This window comes from Anomalospiza imberbis, chromosome 1 (genome assembly GCF_031753505.1).
Source record: "Anomalospiza imberbis isolate Cuckoo-Finch-1a 21T00152 chromosome 1, ASM3175350v1, whole genome shotgun sequence".
Classification (NCBI taxonomy): Eukaryota; Metazoa; Chordata; class Aves; order Passeriformes; family Viduidae; genus Anomalospiza; species Anomalospiza imberbis.
Window position 1 is genome coordinate 10,488,988 of NC_089681.1, and position 18,239 is coordinate 10,507,226.

At 47.5% G+C, this 18,239-nt stretch overlaps 1 long non-coding RNA gene across 1 annotated transcript; it reads left to right on the plus strand.

Annotated features, from left to right (window-relative positions):
• Positions 1–10,161: 10,161 nt before the first annotated feature.
• Positions 10,162–17,161, plus strand: LOC137468923 (uncharacterized). The gene is made up of 2 exons (XR_010996256.1): positions 10,162–11,187; positions 16,751–17,161. It is a non-coding gene; the product is annotated as an uncharacterized lncRNA (long non-coding RNA).
• The last annotated feature ends 1,078 nt before the right edge of the window (positions 17,162–18,239 follow it).

Below are 18,239 nucleotides of genomic sequence, written 5' to 3' on the forward strand. Positions count from 1 at the left end.
CTGTGGCCTTTGGCACAAAGCTTTAAGCAATCTTCCTGCTACCTGAGGCAGTTCAGAGAGCACATTAACAAGAGATCAAAAGACCTCAAAACTTTATCTCTATTTCCAACAGAAGCCAGCAAAGAAAGACACACAGCCGAGATGGGCTGCAGCTTCCTGGATGGGCTGATGCTCCCTTCACTTTCAGGCTCCCTGCACAAGTATGTCTCTGCTGTTGTCAAGCCAAGACACAGCAAATGTCAAGGACAAGACCAGGACTCTCCCCATGAAGAGATGCTGGACCTGCTAAACAACCAGAGATGAAAGAAACACCAGAAGAAGAAAGTTTATCACCAGGTGAAAGTCAAGAGCACTCCTAACCCTCCCACTCAACTGACCACCTGTGGACAGCAGCAGGACAGCAACAGGCTCTTCACCCCCTTCCCCATGCTCTTGGGCACTGCTGGAGCTCAAAGAGCTGTTCCTCATCAGTGAGCCAACAGCATTCAGGAACTTGGCTCCCTGGCAGCAGCTGGGTACAAAAAGTTTAAACCGATGATCTTCACACTGTGGCCACCTGGGCCTGGGCTGCCCAGCCAGGTTGCCACCTGCAAGGCAGCATGGAGCTCCATGTGCCAAGACTGGTGGGAGGAGGCAATCTCATAATTTTTCCTGTAGTACCAGACACCTCAAAGAACTTATATGTGACTTCAAGCTCCTTCCTCTGGTACCACTGTGCTCTGCCACTGTGGAAGGATGTCAGGAGCCTCTGTTGCAGAACTGCTCTGCTGGCCAAGCCTCCAGTGAAACTGCAGCCACAGGAGTTCAGCCTTAACTCTTGGCAGCTTCTAATGGACACTGAAATCCCTGAATATCTTCAAATAAAATATTAATGTTATAAGCAGTATTTCATGGGTCTACAGGCTTCATCACACTTCAGGGAAGTCTTAAAGAGATTTAGCCCAGATTTTCTAGAGAGCATAGATCCGACATGTCAGCCCATCCCTGATGGTATCTTGTACCTTCACAGCCTGAGCTGTCTTTCTGCTGCCACAGTGGAGGCAACATTTTTACCTGCTCAGCATCCAGATTTGCTAAGCAGAACAAGATACAGGTATTTATCACCATGAATTAGCACTCCTAGTATTATTACAAGAAGGTGAAATGCGTTATCAAGAACAACCGTAAGCTCTCCCAATCTTAGTGGATCAGGACAAGTGACTGAAGGTTGTTGGATCCCTGCCATCCATTCCCTTACCATACTGCTGTGATCCATGAGGTGGAGTTAATTAACAGAGGGATGTACAGAATTTAAATCCTATTTATTGTAATTTGTCTCACAAAAGCAGCCAAGAAAAATAATTACTGAAAGTTATTAAAAATATCCTGCAAAATAAGGTATTTGGTAAAAATCTCTCAGGTCATCTCAGGATTTATAAGGAAGGCAGGGACCCACAGAGGGGTACAGGCTGAACCCCTAGGAAACATAATGTTGCATTAAGCTAATAGTAACATCTTGAGCTCTGAACAGGCTATGATCTACCTCAAAGATAGTTACACCCAAACTAGTACCTAGAAACCTACAGATTGTACTTGATACACTTATCCTTAAAATTAAAATTACAAAATGACTGCAAATTTCCCTTCCCTTTTCTTCTCCATATGAAGAATGGCCATTGACCGTGTTATGAAAGATGAAAAGCCAGTACTTACTCTTACCTGCTACAGTAAAAGAGGAGCTAGGGTAGGTCTTATTTCCAGACCTTCAACATTTGCAATTAAAACATGCAGCTGCTTGGGAAGAAGTTTTCAAAAGCTTATTTTCTGTCTGGCTCTGCTACTCTGTGCTGGGAACAACCATATGGAAGAGAGTGGCTGCCCTGGCACATTTGCAAATAAAAGAGTCAAGCAGAAGAGTAGAAGCTGGGGGGAGAAAAATGGTTTGTTGAGCCACCAAACTCTCCCCATAACCGATCACTGGAAACCCCATTATGATTTCAAGATGCTTGTAACAAGTAGAACTGGTGGGTCTTTGTACTAACAACTCAAGATAAAGAAAACTCTACAAGACAAATTTCCCCTCTGAACCTGTTTCTCTTAATCACATTTGTTTACTCTTCTTGTGTATTCAGGAAAGCTGGGCCTCCTTCCATCTTTTTCCACAAATGGAGAGCGGAAGCTCAGCTTTTCAGCTTTGCCTCAGTAACCACAAAAACAGAGACATGCTGGTGGGAAGAACCCTCTGGGGTCTCCAATCCAACCTCCCACATCATAAACAAGGCTGATTATTTTCCTCTGTAACACCAAACACGTGTACATTTTTATTATCATTTTTAAATAATCTAACAGCAGCTTTTTAACAGTTAAGAAAAGTATAAAGCTTTGCTCACCCCCACAAGCTAAGAAGAACCGAAACCAGATATAAGATACCTGTAAATCCAAGGATTATTCTTCTAAAACCCCTGAGTAATATTCCAGTTGCTTGTACCACAACATGAAGCTCTTGGCCTTTGCTCCCCCCAGGAGAACTTCTGGGAAAATGTATTTCAGACTTTCCTACTCTTATGAAGGAGGATCAAAACTAAACAATCCATTATTATTATTTAAATAGAGCTGGAAAGATTGCTAAATATTTCCAAAAGATGTATGGTAGCTTTCTGCTCTGTGAGTTAAATTAGTCACTGATAGCTGTGACTACCTATTTACAACCCCAGCTGAAGCATAAATGGGTTTTGGTACATCGCTTCTAGAGACTGCTATAACACGACTACATGATTGTACAATAAACATTATGTTTACAACACAGTTTATAAAACAGTAATGATGGTTACACTGATGAGGAGAATAATAATAATAACAATACCAAACATCCATATCAGCAAACAGGGACCTGTGCTTTATCCAGTCAGGGAGATGTCAAGGGTTCAAGCACAGTCAGGGCTTTGTGATTGCTCCACATCCCACAGGCTCAGCCAGGAGCCCAGGACTGCTGTTTCCACCATGTAAAGGAGCACACATAACACCATGTGAACCCAGAGCTGCACCACAGGCAGGGACAGCGGTACCTGATCTGACACTAAGCTGCAACAACACAGCATGTCGCTGAAAGATGTCAAGGAAAAACCACTTTTCCTAAACCTACAGAGGCTGCAAGAGTCTCCTGTCTCCTGCACAGCTAGCATGCCCCTTCCACTCATGCATTCACTCCCTACCTGGGCAGGGAACCATGCAAAGCAATGCAATGTATTCTCCTTTGGTTGGGACTTTGCTCAGCCAACATATTCAAGATGAGATGGTTGCAGTACGATCAAATCTAGGCCTCAAAATACAAAGTGCTAATCAAGAGTTGCAGGTTGCTGCTTTTTAAAAAAAATTATACTCCTAAATGGGATTTTTCTTCTCCTTTCTAAGTTGCTGGCAACAGCTCCCCAGCCAGCTGAGATCTGTATAGGATTTCACAGAACACCAGTAGCAGACAACCTGTCCCATGCCTGCTTGGGAATGACTTTGAACTTGTAGGATTTGCTATGTTACAGAAATCCCCTGGAGCAGGAGAACTTACAGTGGTACTAACATGATGGCTTCTACCAATTCCAAGCAAAAAATCAGGATGCTGAATCCACATCAAAGGTGTTACTGGGCTGACATACCCCTTACCGAGCTCCATTCCAGCAGTAAAGCTAAAGCACATATGAGGCAGCAGGCACTCATGGAAGCCAGGCAGCCCAGAACATCCATTCAGAGAAAGCCAGGGAAAAGCAGACTGGACTATCCAGCTGGACAAAGGGAAGATGATGATGATGATGATGAGTGATTAGGAAACCTGAGTTTTCCACCTTAAAATCCATGCACCTGACCCCTTCAAAGTCTGGGGGCTCCCAACACAACCCACAGTGTGCTGTGGGTCTCTACAAGCTGATTTCAAAACCACATGATGGGATGTGGTCTTGCCACTCAGCTCTGCTCTGTCCTGCCTCTAAGAAAACAGCCTACAGTTCCAGCTACTGCTCTTGCAGCAGGTACCTCCTCTCCCCAAAACAGGCTTTCTTTAGGCTTCTCTGCCTTTCATTCTTACCTCTAGAAGAGGAGCTGGGTCTTGTGCCTGGATAAGCCCCCAGCTTATAGATAACAATCCCAGTGATGTAAACCTCACCCCTACAAAGTTCCCAAAATCCTGCAGCTCTTGGCCAGGTACATGATCTGGCACTGGGTATTCCTGCCTGAGACAACAAAAGAGGTGAAAAAAGGCTGATTTCCAAAATATCTTATGCCAAAGACATTCTGCTGTACAATAACACTCTTCCATGCAAACACACAGTCCTTCCAGGGCTTTGGGCTGCTCTTCCTTGTTGCAGCTCAGCTCAGCTCATTGCAGCTCAGCTCAGCCCACGCCCCAGCAAGCACAGCTGGGCTCCCAACAGCTGCACAACCCAAACTCATAGTGTGGGGGGCATGGTCAAACCTCCCCTCTATCATCCAGGAACTTACCCAGTGATTTTTATACAAAGCTGCTTCTACTGCTCCTTCCAACTCAGGTTTTAAGGCAGAAATGACTGAGAGACAGAACCTGCCCCTTCTCTTGGCAATTTGTTTTAGCAGCTAATCACTCTTGCCTTTAATTTCTAATTCACCATAAATTCTGATTTGAATTATTTACCAGGCACTGGTTTTAGCTCTGCCTGTCACTGCTGCATTTGAGAGCTCCTTTCTGCATGATGCACTGTATCAGCAGGAATTCATGGATCATTTTTCCTTTGAAGTGACTAGAGATTTAATTGTAGGATCTGCTGACAAATATAAGATGCAAATTTCAGGGAAGATGTGACAGCACAGGCATCAGCAGGGGTGGGACAAACCTGCCAGGAAAACCTGGGTGATACTCAACCAGTATACCCCCAGTATTCATATTCAGGGTATCCTACCCTGATTTGCAGGATAGAGCTGCACACTGATGTTCACATCCATACCTTGAATTCACATAATGAATCAGACCATCCAGGCATGCATTAAAAGGCATTAAGATCAAGCACATCTGGATGTTTTAGATCATACACATCCAGACCACTCCAAATGCCTGGCCAGTCTCAGTGTTTGAGTCACAGCAAGCTGCTGTGTTCAGCTGAGGAGAGCTGATGCTCCAGGTAACCATCTCAGTGCTTTTATCTGTCACCCTTGAAGGGACAGGGTAAAAAAACACCCCCAGCAAGCCCTGTTTTAAACAATCTCTGGCGCTTGCCAGAGAGAGAGAACTGAGAACACTCCTTAACTGCAACACTGGTAGCTCAATAAAATGCTGTTCTCCATGGAACTGTACCCACAAGGTGAGCAAATGGCAGGCACTGCACCCCCAGGTATAATAATGCCATATGCAGGCACACAGCAGCACTGCTTGCCAGTGCTGAGCACTGAGCACTTTGCTACATAAGATGGACAATCTCAGGAGCAGATGCAGCTGTGATGGGGGAAAATATGCCTAGATGCAGTGATACTGAGTCCAAGAGACAGATTATGTTTTTATTCCCTCCTCACCCTTCATAAATCTCACCAGGAACCTGCAGGTGTTCAGAAATAAAGCTACCAGCCATCAAAGAGACAGAAAACACCATGCTGTACTAAAAAATAAGATCAGTATCACCTTGTTGCAGAAAGGCAAAAGCTTCCTGACCAGGGATGCATTTTCCTCTCTGCTAGCTCAGTTTGTAGCTCTGCATCCCTCTTGGCTCACAAAGCAGGACATCACACCACCCCTGGCCAACACTGAGAGGTCAGGGTGCCGTGCCCACCATCCCAGCATCTCCATCCCAGCAGTGATGCACTGAGACCAGCACAGAGACTCCACTGATGCTCTGATGGACTCATTTGCACTGCTGAACTGCTTGGCACACAGCTGCAGTGCACTGCACCACCAGTTCCTGACATCAGACTTCTTTAAATTCATCTGCTAGGAGCAAAAGACAAATCTATAGTAATCCTGTAAGCAGCAGAAATGCCTCCCATGTCACAAAAAAAACCCAAAAACATTTTCCCATGGTTTGCCAGCACTACTGTCTGCATAGACCAATGGGGAAAAAATATTATTGAAGCTGTCACACTTGTAAGCACAACCTTGCAATTCTGGACTGCACCAGCATCATTATTGAAAAAACATGTAGAAGAGGCCTGTAGAAAATGTGATACTGTAATAATGCACTGAACACATTCAGCTGAAAGGTGCTAAACAAACACAAGATGCACTAATACCCTGAAAGTACAGATACACTTTTCTTTCCCCTAGCCTTGCTCCATACCAGCTTCCCCTGACAGCAATTTCTCATAAAAAAAGTTGAATGAAACACAATAGAGCCAGGAAGCATAAGCTGTCTTTGTAAAGCATTCTGATTAAAAACAGGAAGATATGGTTCAAATCTTTCAAAGAGTTAAGTGTAAGATCCAATCTTAGAACATCAAAGTCCTTAATGAAACAAAAAGCTGGGCTTTGCTTGTGCAGGGGCACAGAGAGAAGGGCACACCATAACACAGAGACGAAGAACCGTGCTGCCATCAGGACACACAACTCACCGTCACCTCTGAAATCCATCAGCTCTAGCCAAAGTTATAGTCCAAGCGTGCACTTTCACCCAGGAAGCCAATATTCCAATTTACAAACTAAGCGAACACGCGATTCCTTTCTGCAGCAGATAGGCTCTTCCAGGGAGGCAGGCCTGAGCCCTTCCTTATTTCTGCGTCCGCAGATGGCTCTGACGCCCTGGACATCAGTGAGCAGATGCAAACGATGCCAAATCCCCCAGGCCGTGCGCAGGCAGAGAGCTGGCACTGCTCCTGCTGTCCCTGTGCACGCAGCCCCTCTCCCAGGGATGCGAGATGCACATGTACATTTCACTCCAAACAGGTACAGAGGTGCTCCCACTGGCTGACAAACTGCACCTGTACCACTAATTACCTTAATATAACTTAAAATGCAGAGGCACAGTCAGACCAATCCAAATTACAACAATCCTAAAATAGCTGTAAGCCATACTCCTGACTTGAAGCTATGAGACAGAAGAGAGAGGGGTAAAGAAAGTTAGAGGTACATTCCTAAAATGATGCTTAGTGAATATAAAATGACTTGAACCCTCGAGGCTGCAAGCTGGCATTTATCGAGATATGCAGCCCCTAGCACAAAAGAGCACCTTACTGCCTCACATGCTCGGAAAATACATATTTGTTAAATAATTTTAAAAATCACACTTGAAAGGAAACTGGATGTTTATGACACATGATTAAGTATCAGACAGTATGTTTATTTATTAGTGATGTCCACATTTCAGAGCTGCATTTTTTAATATCTTCCTAATTCGCAACTATGTATTTAAGTACTCTTAAAACAATCCACACTAGTGGACTGCAGTTGGTGCAAACTGGCATTAGTAAGATTGCATTTCTGCTCTAGTGAAGAAATATACATTCTCATCTCATGCAGCTGTAACACGTATGTAACATAATTGTGTTCTTTGTATTTAGCAATGGCTAACATATTCTAATACACCCTCAGAAAAGCTCTTTTGTTCCAAATCAATGACTTCAAGAACACAAATTTTTTAACATATTGATAAAGAGGAACTAGTGTAGAGCTCATGACTCACTGTGTCTGACCAGCTATGTGGCCAGAACAACATGTCTAAACTTGCCAACAAGGACGGGATTACAAAGATCTCACTGAAGGCCTGCAGCATCGCTCAGATTCAATTCTCGGTTCTGTTGGGATTTCTCTGCACAATATTTTAAGATGCAGCAACCAACAGTTTAACAGACTGAGATCCAACTCCTAAAGCACGCACCCTCTCAATGAACACACATCAGTACTATTGTACTATTTAGGTATAAAAATAAAATGAGGCCTATTAAAGTACTCCAAAGCCCCAAAAAACTTTTTGAGGAAAAGACGGCCTAAAAAATCGTTGCAGAAACGGTCCGTGGAACATGCAAAGAATCTTCCCAGTCCATTCCTCTGGTCCTCCTGGTACCCAGCTCTGGACCAGGCCGAACACACTCACGGTGGCCGAGCGCTGCGGGTTAAAGCTGAACTGACCCCGCACGCCGAGGCGGCAGCAGCAGGGCACAGAGGGCAGGCAGCGGGGCAAGCAGCGGGGCAGGCATAGAGGGCAGGCAGCAGCAGCAGCAGGCATAGAGGGCAGGCAGCAGCAGCAGCAGGCATAGAGGGCAGGCAGCAGGGCAAGCAGCGGGGCAGGCATAGAGGGCAGGCAGCAGGGCAGGCAGCGGGGCAGGCAGCAGCAGCAGGCATAGAGGGCAGACAGCGGGGCAGGCAGCAGGGCAGACAGCGGGGCAGGCAGCGGGGCAGGCAGCAGCAGCAGGCATAGAGGGCAGGCAGCGGGGCAGGCAGCAGGGCAGACAGCGGGGCAGGCAGCAGGGCAGACAGCGGGGCAGGCAGCAGGCCAGCTCCGCGCCCCGGCCTGCGCGCTGAGCGCATTTTCCGCGCAGTGACAGAGGGCTCGTCCGGCCCCGCACCGCGGGGACCCCCCCCCGTCACCTCCCTGCCCCGGGGGTCTCCCCACACCGCAGGACGCACCCATTTGTTCGTCCCCGCTCCCTCCCCGGGTCCGGCAGCCTGGGGTGGGGGGAACTGCGGGGGATGGGCGCATCGCTGCGGGTCACTCCGAGCCGCGCCGACCCCATCGCGGCCGTGTTCGCCGTCGGACGGTGCCCCGGCCCCGTCTCCTCCCCATCCGAACGGGTCTCGGCGTGCAGTTGTATTTTTAGGCCACGGGCGACCCAGCGCTTTAACAAAGATAAATAAATAACACGAAACGCACCCTCCCCTCCCCTCCCCTCCCCCCACCCGCGCTGCCCCCGCGCCCGGGCTCCGAACTGCGCCGCGACCCGCACTCCGCGCCGGGGACTCGGATAACAACGGCGGGGGGGGAGGGGGGGGTTGGGCGACGTAAAGGCAAAAGCAGAATAAATAAATAAATACCCCCTGTCCCCGCGCCCCGCCGCCTCGCTGCGGCCCCGGTACTCACCGCGGCCCCGCTGCGGGCAGGGGTCGGGCGGGCCGAGGCCGAGGCCGGGGCCGGGCGGGCCGGGCGCCGAGCGGAGCGGAGCGGGGCGGCGGGCGCGGAGCGGAGCGGGCCCCGCTGCCCATGTGCTCGCCCGAGCACGCGCTCGGCTCAATGGAACGTTGTGCTGGCGAGCGGCTCTGTGACGTCACCGCCCCCCGCCGCCCGCGGCCGCAGCCCGGGGCAGCGAGCGCAGCCCGCCCCGCGCTCCTGCTCCGCATCCCACCGCATCCCAGCGGCCCGCATCCCACAGCCCTGCATCCACCGCCAGCCCCGCGCTCCTGCTCCGCATCCCACCGCATCCCAGCGGCCCGCATCCCACAGCCCTGCATCCACCGCCAGCCCTGCGCTCCTGCCCCGCATCCCAGCGGCCCGCATCCTACTGCCCCGCATCAACCGCCAGCCCCGCGCTCCTGCCCCGCATCCCACCGCATTCCAGCGGCCCGCATCCTACTGCCCCGCATCAACCGCCAGCCCCGCGCTCCTGCTCCGCATCCCACCGCATCCCAGCGGCCCGCATCCCACAGCCCTGCATCCACCGCCAGCCCCACGCTCCCGCCCCGCATCCCACCTCATTCCAGCGGCCCGCATCCTACTGCCCCGCATCAACCGCCAGCCCCGCGCTCCTGCCCCGCATCCCACCGCGTTCCACGTCCTCCCCATCGCATCCCACCGCATCCCATCGCCCGCTCAGCGCTCCTGCTCCGCATCCCACCGCCCCGCATCCCACCAGCGGCACTGCTCCGCATCCCACCGCCGGCACCGCTCTGCATTGCACCGCCGGCACCGCACAGAACAGCACTACCGGCACCGCACCGCATGGCATCGCTCCGCACCGCCCGCGTCGCACAGCACCGCACCGCACCGCAACGCCAGTACGGCCAAGCCTCGGCGTGCCTTGAAATTTAAATAATTAAGTAAAAGACCAGATTTTTTCCGGCGGCACTTCGCAGGTGCGGGGAAAGCCTGCGCGGAGGTGCGGAGGCGCGCAGCCTGCACAGGGAGGTTACGGGACCCTGTCCTGCTCCCTCGGACAGGAAGGTGCCGCAGAAAAGCGGAATCAGCTTCAGCATCAGCGGATGGGCAGCACGGGGGTCTTCACTGCCCGTCCTCTTCACCCCAACAGAAGCCTTCGGCCACGTTTCTCCCAAACACTACGAGTTGGCTTCTTATAGAAATCTTTTTTTTTTTTTTTTTTTTAAATACCATTCTCCCAAGTGCTGACATACCATGTCTGTCTCCAAATTATCATAGGAGAGCAGGATACCAGCATCCTACATACAAATGTAGAAAGTAGCTTTACAGCCCTCCAAGAACTCTAAGAGAGAACATTGAGAATACAGAACAGGCTGCAGACTGCTGAAACAGGAAAAGGAAAAGAGCAAATCTCCAGTATATGGATGGAACAAGCTTTATTTGCATTTTTTGATACTTTTTTCCTTTTTAAGCAAACTAAGAAAAAACAAAATGTATCTCCTTGATTCCAGGCTAAACCCAAAATGAAGTAGAAGTCGTAATGCCATGTGAGATTTTTCTCCATACTGCTATTGCTCTCTCCAGGAGGGAACCTAGAATCCTGCTGTGCCAGCACCTTTGCAGCAAGGTGGGAGCTGCAGTGTCACTTCTGCACTGTGTACAACCTGAGAGGGTGCTGGCATCTGTGTGGGTTGTGGTGCCCAGCCTGGGAGCTGCCACTGCCACACCAGGCTAACCAGCCTTTGCACAGAACCTGTCTCTATCTACCCAGCATAGTGACATCTTCATGTGGGTAACACATGCTGCTCCATTCAATTAGGAAATATGCTCCCAACTCCCCTACAATGCTTTGACTACTACAAGAAAGAGTTGATGTGCAAAAACTATCCTGTCACAGGAGAAGTAAATGCTTGTGCAAAAGGCACAGAAATAGGGTATAAATCCAAGCTGCAACTCTGTGGTCCTGCAATTTAACAAGATACAAGATTGGGTTGAAAAAAGAGGCTTTCCATGCTCATGATAAGAGAGATGGGAGCCCTGCTGAGCAGGTAGATTAAAGGTTTTGTTCTGTCCCTTTCAACAAACTGCTGCAGAGGAAGAGAGGTGGAGGAGATCACTTTGGGCCATACTCCTACAACTGGCTGGAGACCAAGTCCTAAATAAATGACTTCCCAAGGTCAGTGAACTCAAGAGAAAGATCAAAATCTAAGGTTACTCACAAGACCAAAGGTTCATTTCATCAGCTGAAAAGGGCCAGGTGTTGGAGCACCCTGACATATTTTATTGTGGAGCACACTGACACAATTTTTTCTGGAGCAGTCTGACACACTTTTTTCTCCAAGCCCATTTCCACTCCAGAATTTGGGAGAAGCAGTGGCATAAAACTATTATTTTGTTTCACATGTGCATTGCCCTTAAATGGGTCCCTGATGGCTCCTTCACAGCTCCTGGTGGCCAGAGCAGAAGATAAATATGTATCAAATAGCTCTGAAAATTGAGTTTTCATTCCTCTCTCCCTAGGTCTCCCTTCCTTCCTTGGCAAAACACATAGAGAATCTGCTGTTAAAACATCAGCTCAAATTAATAGAGGTTTTCCTGGTGCCACAGACTTGCCCAGGTATTATGAGCACCAGCAGCATGGCTGTGAACAAAACTCTGTGTGCCATGACAAGAGATAGGTATTTCATGTCCAAATCCTGGCATGACAAAGCCAGAAAAATATGAAGTGGGGTGAAAATGTTTGCCTGCCTGTTTACACACAGAGAAGTCAGATGATGGTCACACAAGGTTATCCAGGTGTGGCTCCTCTGTGACCTGTGGCACAAGGACATGCTGTTCCCCTCCCCTGCAAGGCACTCCTGGGGTTTGGAAGTCAGACTCCACATCCCATAAAAATTCACAGACCATCCTTATACCTTTGCAGGGAGGCTGGCAGGGGGATGGCAGCTGACCACCAAGCATTTCCCCCCGTGATGGCACATTTGGGGCCTCAATAACTGGGGGAGACCCACAGTTTCCATCCCACCCAGGGTTTCTCAATGCAGGAAACATAAAAAGACCCTCTTTCCACAGGCATGTAGAACATGCCTGGTGTTCTTATCACTCAGCCCTGCAGGCTATCTAGTGTTTGTACTATAAAAATCCTCTCGTAATATGATCTGAATAGTCTCATATCAATAAAGCTCTCGAGTGTAATCATTCTTACGACAGCTTAGCACACTTACACAAGGCAATTGCATTGCTCTAAGTTCACCTCTGCAAATTAAACAGCAAAGTCAAGGCCAACTGACGCAACACACTTTCGAGGCCAAAAGAAAATCTGAGGCAAAGATCAGGGGTCAGGCTGCAACGAGGCTGTGGCAGCTGAAGCATTCTACCCTCCAACACTCTGCTTTAGCGTCCCTGCCTATGACCCCACAAGCTTTCCTGGCAGCAGGCATCACATGTGTGCTTCTTGATCCGTGCCAGTGGAGCCAAGGAGAGCTGTGATGTGTTCTTTGAGGTTACTGGAGTGTTGGAGGTGACAGCTTCCAGCTGGTCACCACAGGCAGCTGGAAAGTGAAGTGTCATCAGCCAGGATGGACAGGTAGGTGCAGCAGAGGCTGGAGCAAACCACCAGACATTCCCTGCACACATGAGCCATGGAGAGACACAGCAGAAAAAACAGCTGAGTGTGTAATCATAGCAGTAATTATACCTTCCCTCATCCAGGATTTAAGCTTGTTCCAGGTTAATTCCAGAGCTCTCCAAAAAACCCTCAGTCATCTCAGAGACTCAGAAGGAAGGATTAGGTCATTGCATCTGCTCCTCTCCCAATAGAAACCAGCATTTCACATCAGCCTGCCCACAAAGACATTAACTTGAACATCAGTGTCTTGTCCTCACTTCACCTTCTTGGATATTATCTTGGAACCTTTCTTCTCTGAAGATTAGAAACCACCTAATTGTCATCTTGAATGTATTTACAGCCAGTTACACCCATTTGTTCTGCAGCAGGTGTTATGATTTGACAGCACCAGCTCTTGTCCTCACTCTTACACATACCTCTCTGCAATATTTACCAATATCAAGTTCATTTTGTGATAAAACAATGTGATAATGCAATGGTGCTTATTATAATTAATTTCTTTTCAGTCTTCAAATTTAAGTACTCATATTAATTCAAAGAAAAGGCATTCCTGTACCCAAACAGTGATCTGTCTCTAGGTGATGGTGACTCACCTGTGATTTTGGTGGGGAAGCTCCAAGAGCCAGGAGCAGGAGGCAATAACAGAAAAAATAAAGACTGGAAAGTTTATGAAGCTGCTGGAAAGACTTCCACTGACTTCTGTGCCCTCTCAGTGTTCAATGTGAGATGAAGAACAGATTCTGGGTGGCTTAGATGTGACTCCAGAGCAGAGAAAGAGGATATTCAGGGTTGGTATGAAGCACATAAATAACAGACTTATGACTGATGGCCCAGCTACCAGCTACAGAAGCATGTGACTCAGATGCTCCATATATTCCCCAAGTTTGTGGCATAAAAAATAATTTAAAAAAATAAATTACTTTTCAAAGAAATGTCTTTCTGCATGTGCAGCAAGACTGAACTAGTAGAACAGAGACTTACAAAAACTCCATTAAAGATTATGAAGAGCATTTAATATTACTATCTTGAATGTGATTTAAGAAAGAAGAAAGTCCTGGAATAAAGTGAAACCAAATGTCTGCATTACTAAAGTTGGAAAGTAGACCCAGAGATGAGCATTCTTGAATTTGGGGGAGGGCTATCAAAACTGTCAGCTAGAGGTTTAACATCATTAGTGAAAAAAAAAAAAAAAAAAATCCGTGAACAAGAAACAATAGAGAATTCAAGAGAGAAGGAGGCAGCACCATTTAGGTCCCAGCCAGATTTCCCTGAGAAAGGGACTGACTAAATCCTTGGGGAGATGGAGCTTGTTTTGTGATCACAAGAGAAGCTGCATGCCTGGGAGAGGAAGTGGCAAGTGGTGCTGTCAGCAGGGATAGAAAACCATGGACATGAAGATACCCACAGATGAGAGAAAAGGGCCATAGATCTGGTCACAGGGAGCCCTGTGCCCACAGCAGAACTGCGTGTCTCAACAGCAGCAGAGGATGCACGGAGCAGGTAAAATGCCACCAGTCTCCAGAGGAGAGCCTGGTGACTGCTTCCCTATTTCTGAAGGATCCAGCTCCAGAGAAAGCAGCAAGATCTCTGCTTTCTTCACACAAAGATCCTGTTGCTAAATCTCAAAGAGGAAACTGTTTAACTTGCTGGTTACTCTTTGGCACCTGTGATTGTGTTAGACATTATAAACAGGTTGGACCAGCCAAGCTGGCAGACACCACTGCGATATCCCCAGGGTCCTTCCCTTTCTGTTTACTTTCCTTTTTTAGCCTTTACACTAATCTCTTCATCTATAACAAATTTAAAACATTCATGTGAACAATTTTCAAGGGAGAGTGACATTGGCAGCCCATGGACTGTCATGACAGGCCTGTTGACACATCCAAGCCACAACCTGAGCTTTGGGCAATGTACAGTGCTCCTCCAGCAACAGGAGGGAAGTGGGGGATGGTGTGTGAAACCTGTGCTGGAGCTGGTGTCCTTCTCCTTTCAAGACTAGTTGCTATTTATGCACTCGTGTAAAGTTCAACTTTCCCATAGTACTTGTTTATGGATGTGCCCCACACTGCCTGCATGGGCACAGCCGAGGGGCAGGCACTGGGGCTGGGTCCTCTAGGGGCTTGGACAGGTGGGTTTGTGGCTGCAGGTTATGGGATCTTCCTCAGAGGCAGCTGGGAGACTTGTGCTCTCATTAGAACAGCTGGTGACAGTGGCACCACTGCCCATGTTTCATACAAAGACCCAGCACCTGCCTAAGAAGTGGGAGATCTGGTCCAACACCTTCCTTTGCATCTCTCTGCTGCCTGGAGAGTGGCTGTGCCCTGAGCCTTTAGCCTGTGCTGGCCCCTTTCTTCCCAGCTCCCGTGTCAGAGATAAAGATGTGCACCACAACAGAACGCTGTCCTGGGATTTTAATTCCATTTCACAGTCATGATACTGCTGCTCTTATGCTACAAGGCATAGGATATGAAGATAGGCAAACTGGTTAATATCCACTAAAGAAATTCCACCAGTATTGGAGAAAAGACCTACAGGGAGGCAGAAGTATCTGGTGTGGGCATCTGAACCCAACCCCGGGATGCAACAGGCATCTGTCATAAGCTGTTCACCAGTTTAGTCCTGGAGAATGTCCCATTTAAGCCCTGACATCATGATGGACACCTGTATCCTTGCTGTACCAATAAGAGATTTAAGCAACTGCAGCACAGCCACAGCACTCACAGAGATAGATAAGCACCAGGCTGTGCCCCTGCCACGTCTCAAACTATGACAATCAATGTTGTGTTGTGCCATGGAAGCAGCTTAGTAGTAGTGATCAATGAAGTCTTAAAATGCCCTTAAGATGCATATATATGCTATATCCAAGTTCACAGGTATGTAAACTGAGGTGCAGATATGTAAAATATCTTGCCTGTGGCCATAGAGAGAGCACACATTGACTTCTGACTGGTGTAACTGGGAGGTACTGGAGCTCTGACTCCCAGTCTCTTCTTGTCAGTGTTGGGTGACAGACGACCTTGGTTAAGTGAGTGGGATAACCATGGCTGACATCTCCACAGTATCACAATTCACAGCTTTTAATTGCTGTTAAACAAATTCAAAATGAAATTACGCATAGAAAGATGGGAATTACAGAGCCTTAGAAAATGCATCCATGTTCTTCCCCATAAAATCTAATTAGATTTGCCAAAATCAGTGTGCATTGATCTGTGATTCAAACAATATGCTGATAACAAACTTTCATGATAGACATGTTTATAAAGCTACTTGATTAAGCTATGAATTAGCCCCTTCAGCAGAAGCTCTCAGCACATTTTGTCAGCACAGTCTTCCACAGAGAGCTTTTAATCCCCAAATCAACAGGCGATCCCACTGCTTAGGGTTAGCCAGGCTCTCTGCTGAGCATCCAGCAGAGAAGCAAGGCAGGCAGCATATTCATGTTGACTATCAATCTTCATTAAAATCAACACGCCGTCTTTAACCACCCATCTAAGCAAATTGTAATGTGTGCTGGGAAAAGACCTTTCCACTACTAGGCAGAGCATCTTATTCTTATTTTGCTGTTGTGCTGGGCATCTTCACCTTGGCAGTGATGGGTAGGGAAAGCATGGGTTGTGTGGAAAGCATCACGCAAATAGACTGTCACCCCAGAAAACCAGCACCACACAGGGCTGTGTGCTGACACTTGCCTTCCTGACAGTGTCCGTTGTCTGCCCTCAGGATTCAGGGATTTTTTTTTTTTTTTTTTTGTTAGCTCATGGCAGGGAAGCAACTCATTTGTTTGGATAGTCTGTCTTTCAGCAAAATGATGCCAATTGGTACAAGTGACTGGAAATGAGAAAATGAGGGCAGAGCAGGTAAGTTTTAAATAAGTCAAAGTAAATAGCTGAGATGCCAGGAGAGACTAAAGGACAGGATTTTCCATTTGTGCTCAGTTTTCAGCTGAGCTTTGCAACCACTGACATCTGAGAGCTTCTGAAAATGTGCCTTGCCTGAAAGCCAGAGTGCATGAGTTTAAAGTTACTCAGAAAAAAAAAGGCAGAGGGCAAGCAGTGCGCTTGTATCTGCTTGTACCCCAGATTTATCCTTCCTCTGCTGTCTTTTCATCCAGAAATTGTTACTGCTCCAGAAGAGGAAAACCACAGCACTTTTTTTGCCTGATCTTTTAAAGTAATGAGCAATCTCAGCCATAGGATCTGCTCAGCATCTCTGAAAATTTACATACTCCGTGTTAAATCTTGTGTAATACCAAGATGCACCATGGAAAGAAGCTGTCATAATGAGGATGTTGATCATTGACCAGTGGCACAGATTGCTCAGGGAGGTTATGTGGAGTCTCCATCCTTGAAGATATTCAGAAGCCATGATCGCAGATAAAAGGTTATGGTCCTGGGCCGTCTGTAACAGATGACCCTGCTTGAGCAGACAAGTGGACCAGGCTTTATACATTTAAAAAAATAATGAGTTACAGCCACATAGTATAGGCAGACCTGTGCTAATATAAATTATTTCAATTTAGAATAAGATTAGACCAGAATAAGGATTTTTATCCCGATGATATGAGATGGATTTGGGGTCTTGGTACAAGTCATGCCAGTCTGCATCCTGACCCCTGGGTTTCTCCCGCTCTGACCTGGCTGCAGTGCCTGTCCTCTTTACTGGGTCCCTGCTACACACCAGCTGAGCCATAGTCACACCAAGGCCAAGCAGAAGAGGGGACAGCTTTTCTATTGAGTCATAGAAACATGGAATAGTTTGGACCTGTCCATTTAACTGTACAAATGGCACGGCATTTTCGTGACACTAAGCAAAAAAAAAAAGGCAGCTGCTGAGCTCTTTTCATAAACCTAAGTAAATGGAACAACAAAACAATATGGATTATATACGTTCTAACCTATAGTGCCGGCTGCAAGCTCCAGGTTACAGTGCTTGCCCACCCACACCACTACCCACCCAAGGAAGTCACCAGAAGAAATCCCCCAACAGAGATGACACAGGTCCTGAAACTCATTAAACTTGAATGGGCTGTAAAACTTTATGAAATCCTGTCTGCCCTTCAGTTTTAAATTGGATTTGGTTGAACTGGTTTTAAAACTGGCTGGAGAGCCAAGATGGGCCAGCAGGATCAGCTGGAGAGGCAGACGGTGGAAATTCAGCTCTGCATGCCTACGCTGATCAGAGCAGTGCCCCCTCTACCAGGGAGGGTGGAGTGCTCCGTCTGATAAAAGGCTGAGCTCAGCAGACATTAAAGGAAGGTTGTTAGTAAAGATCAAAAGGTAGAAATGGGAGATAGAGCTGCCCCATTTGCAAAGTTACCAAAGCCTGCCAGTCAGAATGAAGATCTAGATGCTGTGATGCTGAATGAATGGGGCAATCTGGATAATGATATCAGAATTAAATAAATTAAAAGAAGATTAAAGAAAGATTGCAAAACTAAGGTTGTAATTGTGTCCCTACTGGAGTCAGTAAGAGTTTCATGGTTTGTGTGGTGCTTCATGAAGAGGCCAGCATGTTGTTCCCAATGCATGCCAAGACAAAGGAAGGTATCAGCTGAGAGCTGATTGACACAGAGACAGCTATATTAGGGAATAAATAAGTTA